Genomic DNA, 12,811 nt, shown 5'->3' with positions numbered 1-12,811 from the left:
CCATATTCACACTTTCTGAAATGATTATTATTGTTGGCAAGGATTTCCATAGGAACTCTGCTTAGCAGCAGGTACTTCTCAACTGATCATGGAAGGTAATATATTTGGTCTGTAATTTTAAGTGTTAAACTCTGCTAATCACAGTGGATTGTTTGCTAATGGTATGTTTATGTCCACTTATGCCAGAGACTTTAGAAGAGCTAATCGTTTGATCAGCCATTTCTGGAGTTAGGGAAAGAAATGTATTATTTAAAACTTCTTACATTAATATAGCAACTCATATTACAAACTTAAGACTGAATATATAAAAACATCAGTTTCAAAAAGACTTGATTTATGTTTCCTTGGGGATAAGGTTGGTCTGGGGCATTTATGTCCCTCATATTTTATCACATGCATATATAATTTTTAGTTTAATTGCCTAAATTGTTTATCTTAAGGCTGGTACTTTCAAAGATATACTATAAAACATATTCTTTGGTTTATGATTTGAGGAAGGAAAGAGTTTTAACTCTTCATTCTCTATAGAGCTATCTTTCATCCAAGTCTCATGTAAGTACAGTGCCACAGAAGACAAACCTACATGTTCTTCAGAAGTGGTATTTGTTCTAACTTTGGCTCTTATTGGCATGCATTTGATTCTGGAGGCAGAAAGATAACTACACAAAAGACCTGGGAAGTGACTGCTGCAGAGGATAGTACGTTGGGCTGCTGTCTGTTGAATGCTGTGTACCCAGAACTGTGCCAAATTGGGAAACCATGACTCAGAGATATTGAGTGTGTTCTGTAAGGCCCTGTCTTAGTATTGTTTTCATTGTCGTGAAACACCATGACCAGCAGCAATTCTAATAAAAAAAAAAAAAAAACCTCTAATTGGGGTTACTCACTTAGAGTTTCAGAGGAAACTGAATTGAGATGGGGAGCTTGCAGAATTTAGGCAGATGTGGTGCTGGAGCTGAGAGTGCCACATCTTGCAGACCACATGATGTCAACTGAATGTTTCACCGAGGGAAACTTGAGCAAAAGAGACATCAAAGCCCACCCCCACAGTGACAGCCTTCCTCCAACAAGGCCACACCTCTTAATAGTGACACTCCCTTTGGGGGCCATTTTCTTTCAAACCACCACAGACCCTTAGCCAGTAAAAGGCAGGGCCAGCATTTCGAAGTCCAAAGCTATTAACTTAAGTAGTATAATGGCCAACATCATCAGTCTCCCAAATGTAAAGGTGACATAAAGTAAGTAGCTTGCTCATCATTCTCTACTGACCCCTTTTCTTGCTTTTGGTGCTGGCATTGTTGGAATTTGATAGAAAAACAAATGAATTGTGATTCTGAAAAGTGGAGAGAACTCCCTGTTTTATACTAGGTTGAATTGTGAGTGGAAGCTTGTACTCAGAAGCTTTCCATCCAGCCCACGTGGATTGGCTTAGCTGAGTTAGAAATGGCTGATAGTCTAGATTTTCAATCTCAGTGAATTTTCTTACTGTTGATATTTAAATGATATTTTGTTGGTTAGTTGGAACTAGGGCTCAAACTCAGGGCTTTGTACATGGTAAGTAAGCATTCCACCCCTAAGCTACACCATACCACTAAAATGTGATTTTTAACACAACTTAAACATATTTGTGAATGGTTAGTTTCAATTTAAAGGGAAGCATGAAAAAATAGGAATAAAATGTTTCTCTGTAAGGGTTTTGTAAAAAAAAAAAAAAAAAAAAACCCTCAGCATAAATTTTCTGAATGGACCATATCAGCACGGTAGTGTGTTACAAGCCCTGGTTAAAATTGCTGTGAACACTTATATTTACAGATGTTAAGAAAAAGATAATTCATCTCCTGGTCCTTAATACTGCTGATCAACTAAATATAGATGCTCAGGAGCTTTGTAAATATTAAGCATTTGGCTGACTAAAAGAATGTGTACCACACCAGATCTGATCTTTGGAGGAGTGCACAGTGGCATATCATCAGTGTATTATACAAAGTGCAGAGTTGAAAACAATTCAGTGATATGAAAACCAGCTCCCAGGACAGCACAGTGGTGCTTCTCCATCATTAGAATCCAGAATATTTGAGTCATTCACATCTCAAAGTGTGCACTGGTCTTTTTAATAGACTTTGTTTTCATTGTGCAGACTCTGATTCTTCCTCCAACAAGTCTTTAAAAAGAATAGATTTTTAAGCCTTACTCATCCTAAATTCCAAGAATGTTTACGGTTTCTGAACGGCTTGCAAAAGATGATGGCATGTTTCAAAACTGGGGGAAATAACATTTTTCCTTTGTTCTTGGAAAACGCCTAAAAGTATCCCATATCATTCCATGTACAAGCAAAGAAAATAATCTTGGCAGAGTCATGTTTCCCATTCATGGTGTAGGTTTTTAATTGTTCTCTCTGCTAGCTGTCAATATAATGTGAAATTTTTATTCCCCATTCAAGATGGGAAAAGTTGTGGCAGAAAATGTTAACATTTGCATTTTTATTTGTTGATTTATTTAAAGGACAGCCTCTCCTACAGCAATCCATCACTTGGTGACACCCCAAATATGAATAATGTATCGTAGACTTGTGGTTACAATGTGTAATAAGTGCTTGAGACAGTAAAGAATGTTAACTATATTGCAAATGTAATATTTATCAACTCATAAGGTTTATTGCTTTTGAGGTTCAATAATACTGACCATAGGACATTAATATCACTTATCGTGATTTTAGCTGGGCAACTTTGTATGTAGAAATATTCATCTATCTCATGCTAACAAAATAAATATGTAATTTACAGCACAAACAAACAAAAAAAAGCATTATAACCTTCCCTGCTGGAAGCCATGACCTGTGACTCCAGAGCTGCTTGCGTACCCCTTAGCTATCGTGATGGTATGGACAGTGGTTATCTTGGTCCAAGAGGATTACTGCACTAAACAAAATTGTGCTGTTCACTTCTGCTTAGTAAGAACAGGTGGTCCTGCAAGACCAGTCCACCTGGAGGGGCTTTGTTCCCTCTCTCTATGAGCACCATGTGGATATGTGAACCTTAGCTCTGTGAGAAAGCTGGGGATGTTCTCTGTTGCTATGAAACTGAATCACTTGATTCTCTTTTATCCATCATGAAGCCAGAGATGGGCAGGTTACCCTTTACTTCTCAAACGAATTGTTGGGAACACAAATATTACTTTTTACATATCATAAGTATACCCTTGTGCACCCTCCCAAACTAGGTATGTCTACTGCCAACAATAAAAAATGAAAGTTTCTAACCACCAAATCCAAAGAAGTTGTTTATTTACCAACATCAGCTGTAATTAGTGTGCACTCCATTAAGATGCAGACTATGTATTTCTGTACTGTAAATAATCTTTCTGATTGCATACTTCCATTAAGCAGATACTTGCATTAATGTAGCTTTGGATTTCAAGTCTTTTATCTTGAGCCATACTAGGAGATAGGGTATAATACAGCTGTGTGCCCTTTCATGTGACACAGCGAGTTTCATATTAAAATGAAGAACGTGCCTTCTATGCTCCTTCACAGCAGCAGAAATGTCACTTTTTGAAATAGTGATGGAGTTTCTATTTCTCAGTTCTATGACAACACAATGGTGATAAACAGAGACTAACTCCAGATCCATGGCTGCAGGATTAATCCACAATTTCTGAAGTGCAGGGTCACTGAGCCCCTTCTCTGTCCCTCTGTGAATCATTAAATATTAGGGCACTTGCTCTTGCATATATGTTTTCCTCTGACGTGTAAAGAAGAGAAAGGCAATCCCTATGCATCATGCCCAGAAAGAAAATTAGTGCAACTAAAGCTAGATTCATCTCTTTCTAAAAAGTGCTGTTTGTCTATCTTATTTTGGCTTTTTTTCATAAAGATTTGTGTTTTTTTAATTTGTTAAATTTTTTTATGCCTCTACAGCAGTTTCCCCTCCCTCTACTCCTCCTAGCCCCTCCAAACACATCTCCTCTGCCCACCCCATCCACATCCATTCCTCCTTTTTATTTCAGAAAAGGGCAGGCCTCCCATGGGTATCAACAAAACATGGTGTATCAAGTTGCAGTAGGATTAAGCACATCCCCTTGTATTAAGGGTGGGCAATATGAGGAATAGGGTCCAAAAAGCCAGAGAAAGAATCAGAAACAGCCCCTGCTCCTACTGTTAGGAGTCCCACAAGTTGACTAAGCTACAGCTGTTACACATATACAGCTGTCACACAAGGGCCTTAGTCAGTCCCATGCAGGATCCCTGATTGTCAGTTCAGTCTCTGTGGGCCCCAGTGAGCCGCCAGGTTAGTTGATTCTGGAGGTTGTCTATGGTGTCCTTTACACCTCTGGCTCCTATAGTACTTCCTCCCTCTCTTAAGATTCCCCAAGCTAGGCCTAACTGTATCTGTTTCTATCAGTTGCTGGATGAAACCTCTCTGATAAAAATTGGGCTAGGCACCCGTCTATGAGTATAGCAGGATCTCATTAAGTATCATTACATTAACTTTGTTGTTGTTGCCAGTCATGTTTGGTTCTTTCCTAGGTCTCTGGCCCATCCAGGCTCTGGATCCTGACACTCCAGGCATTTCTGTCAATATCCTCACTACAACTTTTTTAGTCATGCTTTCTTTTTACTTGCACATTTACATAAATATTCTTAAGTATTCAACCCGATTTTTTCAAAAGTCTAGCAAAAGAAGTGATCCTGTGCTAGTCACTTGTATGTTCACAAAATATATATTATTATAAAGATTTTTAAAATACTTAGTTTCCAAATACTACATTTTGAAATATTTCTTTTCAGACTTTTCAAAATCACTTTCTTAAAATGTGAGCCATGGAGCCAAGAACTATCTGCCAGTTTCAATTGTATGTTGTAGTGAAGCAAAAGTTATCAGAATAATGTACATGAATTGGTGACAGGTCTAATATGAAAGGGTTATGTTGACTTTATAAAGTAAATGTGAGGTTATAAATGTGCTTTTTTTCCATGTTTAACCTGGGAGGTGAAAATCAGTCCATTCAAAGGAGTTTTCATTTAGTTGAGTTGGTAAAATGGGATTCCCTGCCAGCAGCTGCATTACCCCAGGAACAGTTGAATGCATGGAAATTTTTATGAGTTTGATAAAAAAAAGATACTGCCTTTTCATTTTTAATTTAAAAATTTTCATGCTATATTTTTTTATCCTATTCTCCCCTTGCTCCTCCGAGATCCTCCTCTCTATAGCCACCCTTCATCCCTCTCTCTTTTCCTCTCCCTCACCTTTACAAAACAAAAAATCAAAAATCAAAACAAACAAAAAGCAAATAAGATGAAAATACCAAAACAAAAAGCACATACATACAAACAAACAAACATGGAGTCGATATTGTCTTGACTGGCTACTATTGGCAACCAAGTCTGCTATGGAGTATGGTTTACCCAGTGACACTTCATTGGAGAAAACTGGCTTTCCCTTTCTCAGCAGGTATCAATTGCAAATACCTTCTTGGTTAGAGGTGAGATTTTTGTGTCCCCCTCAGTGCTGGGATTTTGTCTGGTTTGAAACTGTGTAGGTCTTGTACATGCTGTCCTTGTCTGAGAGTGCCTATGTGCATCTGTCCTGTGATGTCTGAAAGGTGCTTTTTCCTTGTAGTGGTCCACCACTTCTGCATCTTACAATCTCTCCACCTCCTGTTCTGTATAGATCTATGAGCCTTGAAGGGTTGGGGTTAATAGACATCCCCATTTAGGTCTAAATAAGTCTCTCACTCCACACACATTGTCCAATAGTGGGTCCCTGTGTTGATTACCTTCTACTACAAAAAAAAAGAGTTCTCTGATGAGTGATGCATCGATCTATGGTATAGAAATATATCATTTGGCCATTTTATTGCTGTGTCACTTTAGCAAAATAATAGCAGTAGTTTTTTCCCTAGAGTCCATTACTTATCTAGTCTTAAGTTCTTGAACACGTTAGGAACATCAAATATGGGTTCTAGCTCATGGAGTGGGCCTTAAATCCAATCATAAAGTGACTGGTTATTCCCATAACACTTGTGCCACTATTGTACCAGTATATCTTGCAGACAGGTATTGTTGTAAGTTGGAAAGTATCTTAGTTTGGGCTTCTATTGCTGTGAAGAGACACCATGACCATGGCAACACATAAAGGAAAATATCTAATTGGGTCTGGCTTACAGTTGAGAGGCTTAGTCCATGGTCAGAATAGCAGAAACCATGGCAGCATGCAGGCAGACATGGTGCTGAAGAGGTAGCTGAGAGTTCTACATGTTGGTCCACATGCAACAGGAAGTGAACTGTGTTTCCCACACTGGACATAGCTTGAGTATATGAGACGTCAAAGCTCACCCCCACAGTGACACACAGTTTCAAACAAGACCATACCTACTCCATCAAAGCCACACCTCCTAATAGTGCTACTCCCTATGGGCTAAGCACTCAAATACATGAGTTTATGGGGGCCGTTCCTATTCACACTACCACAGAGAGTTAGTGGCTAGACGATAGTGATGGTTACTTTTCTCCTCTGGCAGCAAGTTGAGTTCCTTCCAGCACAGTAAACACTAATCAGTAGGGTGAAGCTTCTAGGTCAACACTGCCTCAGTTTCTTCATGTTCAGTGGCTTAAGTCAGCAGTGTCTTCAGCAAGAGGGCCTTACCAGCAAGTCGTGGTAAGTAACCAATAGCCTTGTAAATATACTGTACTGTTTTTTTTGTGGGGAGAGGGGTTGAGAGTGTTCCTGTGGGAGTCCTTTGGCCTATGACTCAACAAGATGTAACCCTTTGCTGGCACTAGAAGTTTTACTTAGTGATATGTCTAGTTGAGGCATTGTCTACCATATTACATGGTAAATCCATCTAAATTACTTTCATTCTTCCCATATGTCTTTTCAAAAATGCTCTAATGAAGTGGTTCACAGCCAATGGGTTGTGACCCCCTTGAGGGTCACATATCAGATATTTACTTTGTAGTCCATAACAGTAGAAAAATAGTTATGCAGTAGCAACAAAATATTATGGTTGGGTATCAACACAATGTCACAAACTGTATTAAAGGGTTCCGGCATTAGGAAGGTTGAGAACTGCTGCTTTAGTGGTAGTTGTCCCTCCCCATACTTCCTCCTTTACCCTGCCCTTCCATCCTCCTACTCTAGTTTCCCTTTGTCTCGCTGTAACACTATATTCTATGTCCCCTTCCTTGGAAGATTCCCTCATCCCCCTGGTCCTGATAAACCAGCCTGCCTTCATCTTAGGCTTAAAATCTATCTTATAGTAAAGGCAAACTAGGTTCATTCCTGTTTATGGTTAAACCTCTGTTTCTCAAGGGTTGGACTATGCTCCACCTATAACCCTAACTACAAATAGTTCTGCACTGCCTGTTCCCAGTAATGGCAACCATGGCTTTGTTTCAAAAAGTTGTAATGACCATCATGCAACTGAGGTTGTTATGAGTATCTGTTTTATGACCACCCTGACATATCCTACTTCTGTAACCCTGCCTATTTTGCCCACCAAATACCCCATTCAGAAACCCTGCGCTATAAAATCCCCATGTTCATTTTTTATGGGGAGACAGCCTATGTACTTGATTTAAAAAAAAAAAAAAAAAAAAAAAAAAAACGGTTGCTTTAATTAATTTGACCACGATAATTTGGGTCAGTGGTATGCCTCCTCAAATCTTTGTGATAACTGTCCCTTACTATAGATACCTCTGTGATTATTTAAAATGAAGTACACATATTAAAATTTAAAAGCTACCATCCTCATGTAAGAGAAAATGTGATATTTATCTTTGTGTCTGGGTTACCTTACTGAGGATAATTGCCTACCCATTTACCTTCAGATTTCATAATAGTGGAGTAAAATGCTACTGTGTAAATGTACCAGATTTTCATTATTCAGTCATCAGCAAATGGACATCTGCTGCTTTTGATTGGATCATGATATGCTGATGCAGTAATTCTCACTCCCAAATCCCATTAGTACCTCAGTGTCGAGTTGCATACTTGGATTGTGAGCACTTGGATGGGCTAGGCAGGGGGGTTTAAGTTTGAGGACAGACAGGGGTACACAGCAAAAACAATTGTTACTACTTTTCTCGTTATTGTGAGTGTATACCTGTAAAAATCAAGCTAAGGAAGAAGAGAGGGGTTGTTTTTGCTTACTGTAGTTGCAGCTGGAACATGAAGTTGCTTGTGTATGAATATGTGCACGTGTTCAGCTGAAGCCGTTGTCCCTTTTTATTCATTCAGGGACTCAGCCATGTTGGTGGCAGCCACATTCAGGATCTCCTACCTCAGTTAAATGTCCTAAAAATATCCTTATAGACACACTCAGAGCTGTGCCTCAGTAATTCTCTAGGTGTTTCTTTATGCAATAAGTTGACAAGAGAAATTAGCTATCACAAACCCATTTCAAAATAAAATGTTGTGACCATCCATTCCTCTTTGTTTACTTACTTTATAGACTAAGGTAAGAAAATGAAGTTAATAGGCTAGGTAGCAATACTAAAGTAATGAATGCAGCTTGAGGAATCTTAGTAGGACATTGTTATCATGGGAACAATGCCCAGGTTTATTTTATTATCCCAGCTTATATTGACTGGTGAACTAGAATCCAGGCCTCGGCTTCAGGAATGGTACAAAATCCTAACTGCAGAGTGAAGACATGATCCAAAGTAGTTTATTCCTCACATTTTTTATACTGCCCAAATGTTCTATAACAATGATATATTGCCAATGGATCTTTTTAAATTTTTGTTTGCTTCCTTATTTGTTATCATGCCCTTGCTTTGTGGTCCAGAGTAGCCTCAAATTTGCAGTCTCTTAAGTGCTTAGATTTCAAGTGTGCACCTCCATGCCCAGCTTTAAAAAATATTTAAAATGAAAGCAGAGGGAACACATTCATAGCAGTCAAACACACTTCAAAATTTTGCACTCTATAATTCCAAGTAGTTACAGAATTGCTAAGGTTACCCTTGGCCCCTGTGACATAGACATTCTATCTCTTTGTCAATCGAGCAATAGGTAAGGGTTATCCTTTCTGTAATATGTCAACTGAACTCTGAAACCTATAATTAGTGACATCTTTTCAATATTGCAGTCCTTGATATAATTTCACAGTTTTAATCCCCATGAAATGCAGTTTTGGAATTCTGCATTAGATTTTAGGTCACCAAATTCTCTTCCACTTTTAAGAAACTTCTTTTGGGTACCTCTAACTGTTCTAGGCACTTTAATTCCTTTGTAGAAAATTACTTTATATAAGTTACATAAAGTAATCCTCAGAATCATGAAAATATAAACCTCTAAGAGGCAATTATAGAACACCTAAGGGCCCTGTAACACCTGGGTTTATAGGTCTGGGCTTCAATGCTAGCTTTGCAGTTTTGAAAAATAATTTCAGCTAATCTATAAAATGGGAATAATAACAGCTCCCTTATAGGCATGTCATGATGATTAAGCAAGATAGTGTATATAAAGTATTTCACACTATCCTGTTCTATGCTAAATGCTCCACAAAGAGAAACTACCATTATAGAACTTCCCAAAGCCATATAAGCTTGAGAAACATGGTAACATTCCAAGCTTTAACCTACTACAATATCAGGAATATAGTTAGGTTCAACTCTGAGATGAGCATTTGACTTATTTTGTTTTGAATTTGTTTTGTTCCTTGTTTGGTTTTGGATTGGCTTTTCTAAGAGGGCCTTACTGTGTATCCCAAATTGGCTTAGGACTTGTGATCTTTTCGCCTTAACTTCTCAAGTGCTGGAATTTCAGGCAAATACAACTATACCCAAAATAGTTTGTTTATATCTTGGCCTTGCAGCAATTTAAATACAACTGTGTTGGACACATTCAAATTGCTAACATCCACTTTAGCTATTTTCTGTGCTCTGGGGAACAAGAATTGTCAGGAAATCTAGAACAATGTATGTTAATGATACTGGCCACACCATTAAATGTTGTAAATAGTACCACTGCAAAGATGGCTTAAAGTCAATCGTGAATGACCTGCATTAGCAGAATTTTTCTGGTATTGGGAGATGTCTCCATTGATAAAAGTACTTCCCATACAAGGAGGAGAATCTGATAGACTCTATCTGCCACCGAATCCTCCAGTGAACAGATAAGAAAGACACAGCCAAGCATTTGTATAAGGCTGGTTGTTATCATACCAGTGTATTCTTCTCATAAGGAGTAACATCATGTTTCCAGTTATATATATTAAGAGTTTAATCTGAAGTTGAGATCACTGATACAGTTATGTATAGTATAAAAATGACTTCTAATTCTGTGTCTAAGGTGAGAAAGATGAGCTCACAGATGGTAGAATGATAGCTGGAGAACCTGCATAGGACCAGGACCTATCCCGGGTGCATGAACTGGCTTTTTGGAGCCCATTCCCTATGGAGGGATACCTTGCTTAGCCTTGATACAGGGTGGAGGGGCGTGGTCCTGCTTCAGCCTGGTATGGCATACTTTGTTGACTCCTGGAGGAAGGCCTTGCCCACTCTGAAGAGTGTATGGGGGGGATGGGAAAGGGAGGAGGGTGGGGGGAGGCAGGAGAAGGGGAGGGAGTAGCAACTGGGGTTAGTGTGTAAAATAAAAAAAATTAAAAAGAAACACACAAAAAACGAGAAAGATGTGTGTTAAAGTTATTGTAAGCAATTAGAAAGTATCTTGTTTGCTTTTGAGAAAGGCCCTTTTGTAGGCCCTGTATAGGTGAGAATGACCTTGAACTCCTGCTGCTCCTGCCTGTCTCCCAAAGACTGGGGTTTCAGGATTGTGCCACTGCATTTAGTTTCATATGGTACCAGAGATGGAACCTAGTCTTTGTGCATACTTGCCAAGCCCTTCAAGAGCAGAGCAACATCCACAGTCCTTAGAGTGAACTTCTCTATTTAAAAAACAAAAAGAAAGGAAGGAAAAGGAAAGAAAAAAGTGATTGTGTGGAATAGACTCCTCCTGGCAGGTAGCACATAACTGTGTTTCCTGTGTGCCCATCACTGTTGCCAGTGCAGTTCTGCTTTGTCCTTTGCAGAAGCTGAGGTAGGACTGGAAGATCCACTGTGCTAAGCTTCTGCATGCCAGCATCAAAGCTAGGAAAGGGTTCTATTCTCTTTCCCCAAGCCTCTCAAGAGACATTAAAATAATGTTGAATTTCCACCATGGTACTTCACTTACTCATTATTTTAATTTTGACCCAAACAAAGGTTATCTGGTTCATTTACTGTGCTAACCCAGTGCTGGCTGTAATGAACCAGGAGTCCTTGGCCTTCCATCTATCTTTATCAGAGTCTTTCTTTCTTACTGACACCTCTTATGTTTCAATGGTGGATTCATTGGATTTTTTTCATTTTTCTTCGAGACAGAGTTTCTCTGTATTGTTTTGGAGGCTGTCCTGGAACCGGCTTTGTAGATGAGGCTGATGTCAAACTCACAGAGATCTGCCTGCCTCTGCCTCCCAAGTGCTGGGATTAAAGGCATGCACCACCAATGCCTGGCTGGTTGGACATTTTCTTATCATTCAATTTCCTGAATGCTTCCTACCTTAAACAGGTAGAGAATCTTTCTGGGTTGCTTTTTCTTTCATTTTTCTTCTGTATTGCTGAAAGTTGTTCCCACTGGCCTGAGTTCTGGCAATGCCCCTCAGAGAACTGGTTTACTCCATATCTGAATCTGCCTTGGCCTGCCCTTGGCTAACAACAGTCAAGCAGTCTGTTTGGCTACAGGTACTTTTTCCTTAGTGACTCCGTTTCCTTTCCACCAAGTTCTTATCATTTTTCTAACTCAATAAAGCCTCTTGATGGGGGTTTGACAGTAAATCAGATGTCATTTCCTTTACTATTTTGTTTCTTTCTCCTCCTCCTCCTGCCTCTCTCTCTCTCTCTCTCTCTCTCTCTCTCTCTCTCTCTCTCTCTCTCTCTCTCTCTCCTCTTATACCCCCTCTCTCCCTTCCTTTTCTTTCTTCCTTTACCTCTTTTTTACCTAGGGAACTACGCATGTGTGTTTAAACCCCCAGTGGCACATACACACTGAAATATTATTGTCAGTGTAAAAAATTATTTAGAATGGAGACTACTGTCAGTAAACTCAAAGAAAATCTTTCCTGGGATTCTGAGATAAGCTCATTTTCAAGGAGCAACATGACTCCATGATAGCTTTGCACATAGTGTATCCTGTTGCATTTAACATAGGAGTTGTAATTCTGCCTCTAGCATATAACCTGTGTCTTACTTAGAGTGACCATTGCTGTGATGAAACACCACAGCCAAAGCAACATGGTAAGGAAAGGGTTTATTTGGCTTACACTTCCATATTACTCTTCATCATGAAAGGAAGTCAGGACAGGAGCTCAAATAGGGCAGGAAGCTGGAGGCAGGAGCTTATGAAGAGGCCATGGAGGAGTACTACAATGGACTAGGCTCTCCCCATCAGTGACTAATTAAGAAAATGCCCTACAGTCTTGCTGACAGCCTAGTCTTTTTTCCCCTAGACAATTTTTAATAAATTTATTTATTTTGCATCCCAGCCACAGTTAGCTTCTCCTCCCTCCTCTCCTCACAGTCTATCCTCTAATCCCCCCGTTGTTCCCACTCCCCCAATCCACTTCTCCTCTGTTTCTATTTGGGAAAGGGCAGGTCTTCCATGAGTATCAACAAAACATGGTATATCAAGTTGCAGTAAGACTAAGCACTTCCCATGTATTATGGCTGGGCATAGTGACCCAATATGAGGAATAGGGTCCCATGAGACAGCCCTTGTACCCACTGTTAGGAGTCCCACAAAAGGACCAGGCTACACAAATGTAACATATATGC

At 39.4% G+C, this 12,811-nt stretch overlaps 1 protein-coding gene across 5 annotated transcripts in view; it reads left to right on the top strand.

The window, feature by feature from the left end:
• Positions 1-12,811, top strand: part of Kiaa1328 (KIAA1328 ortholog) — a 276,897-nt gene that overhangs the window by 240,381 nt on the left and 23,705 nt on the right. The window lies entirely within an intron of this gene.

Source organism: Cricetulus griseus, chromosome 2 (genome assembly GCF_003668045.3).
Source record: "Cricetulus griseus strain 17A/GY chromosome 2, alternate assembly CriGri-PICRH-1.0, whole genome shotgun sequence".
In the NCBI taxonomy this organism is placed as follows: Eukaryota; Metazoa; Chordata; class Mammalia; order Rodentia; family Cricetidae; genus Cricetulus; species Cricetulus griseus.
The sequence above is the reverse complement of the archived record's forward strand: the minus strand, read 5'-3'. Positions and strand labels throughout refer to the sequence as shown.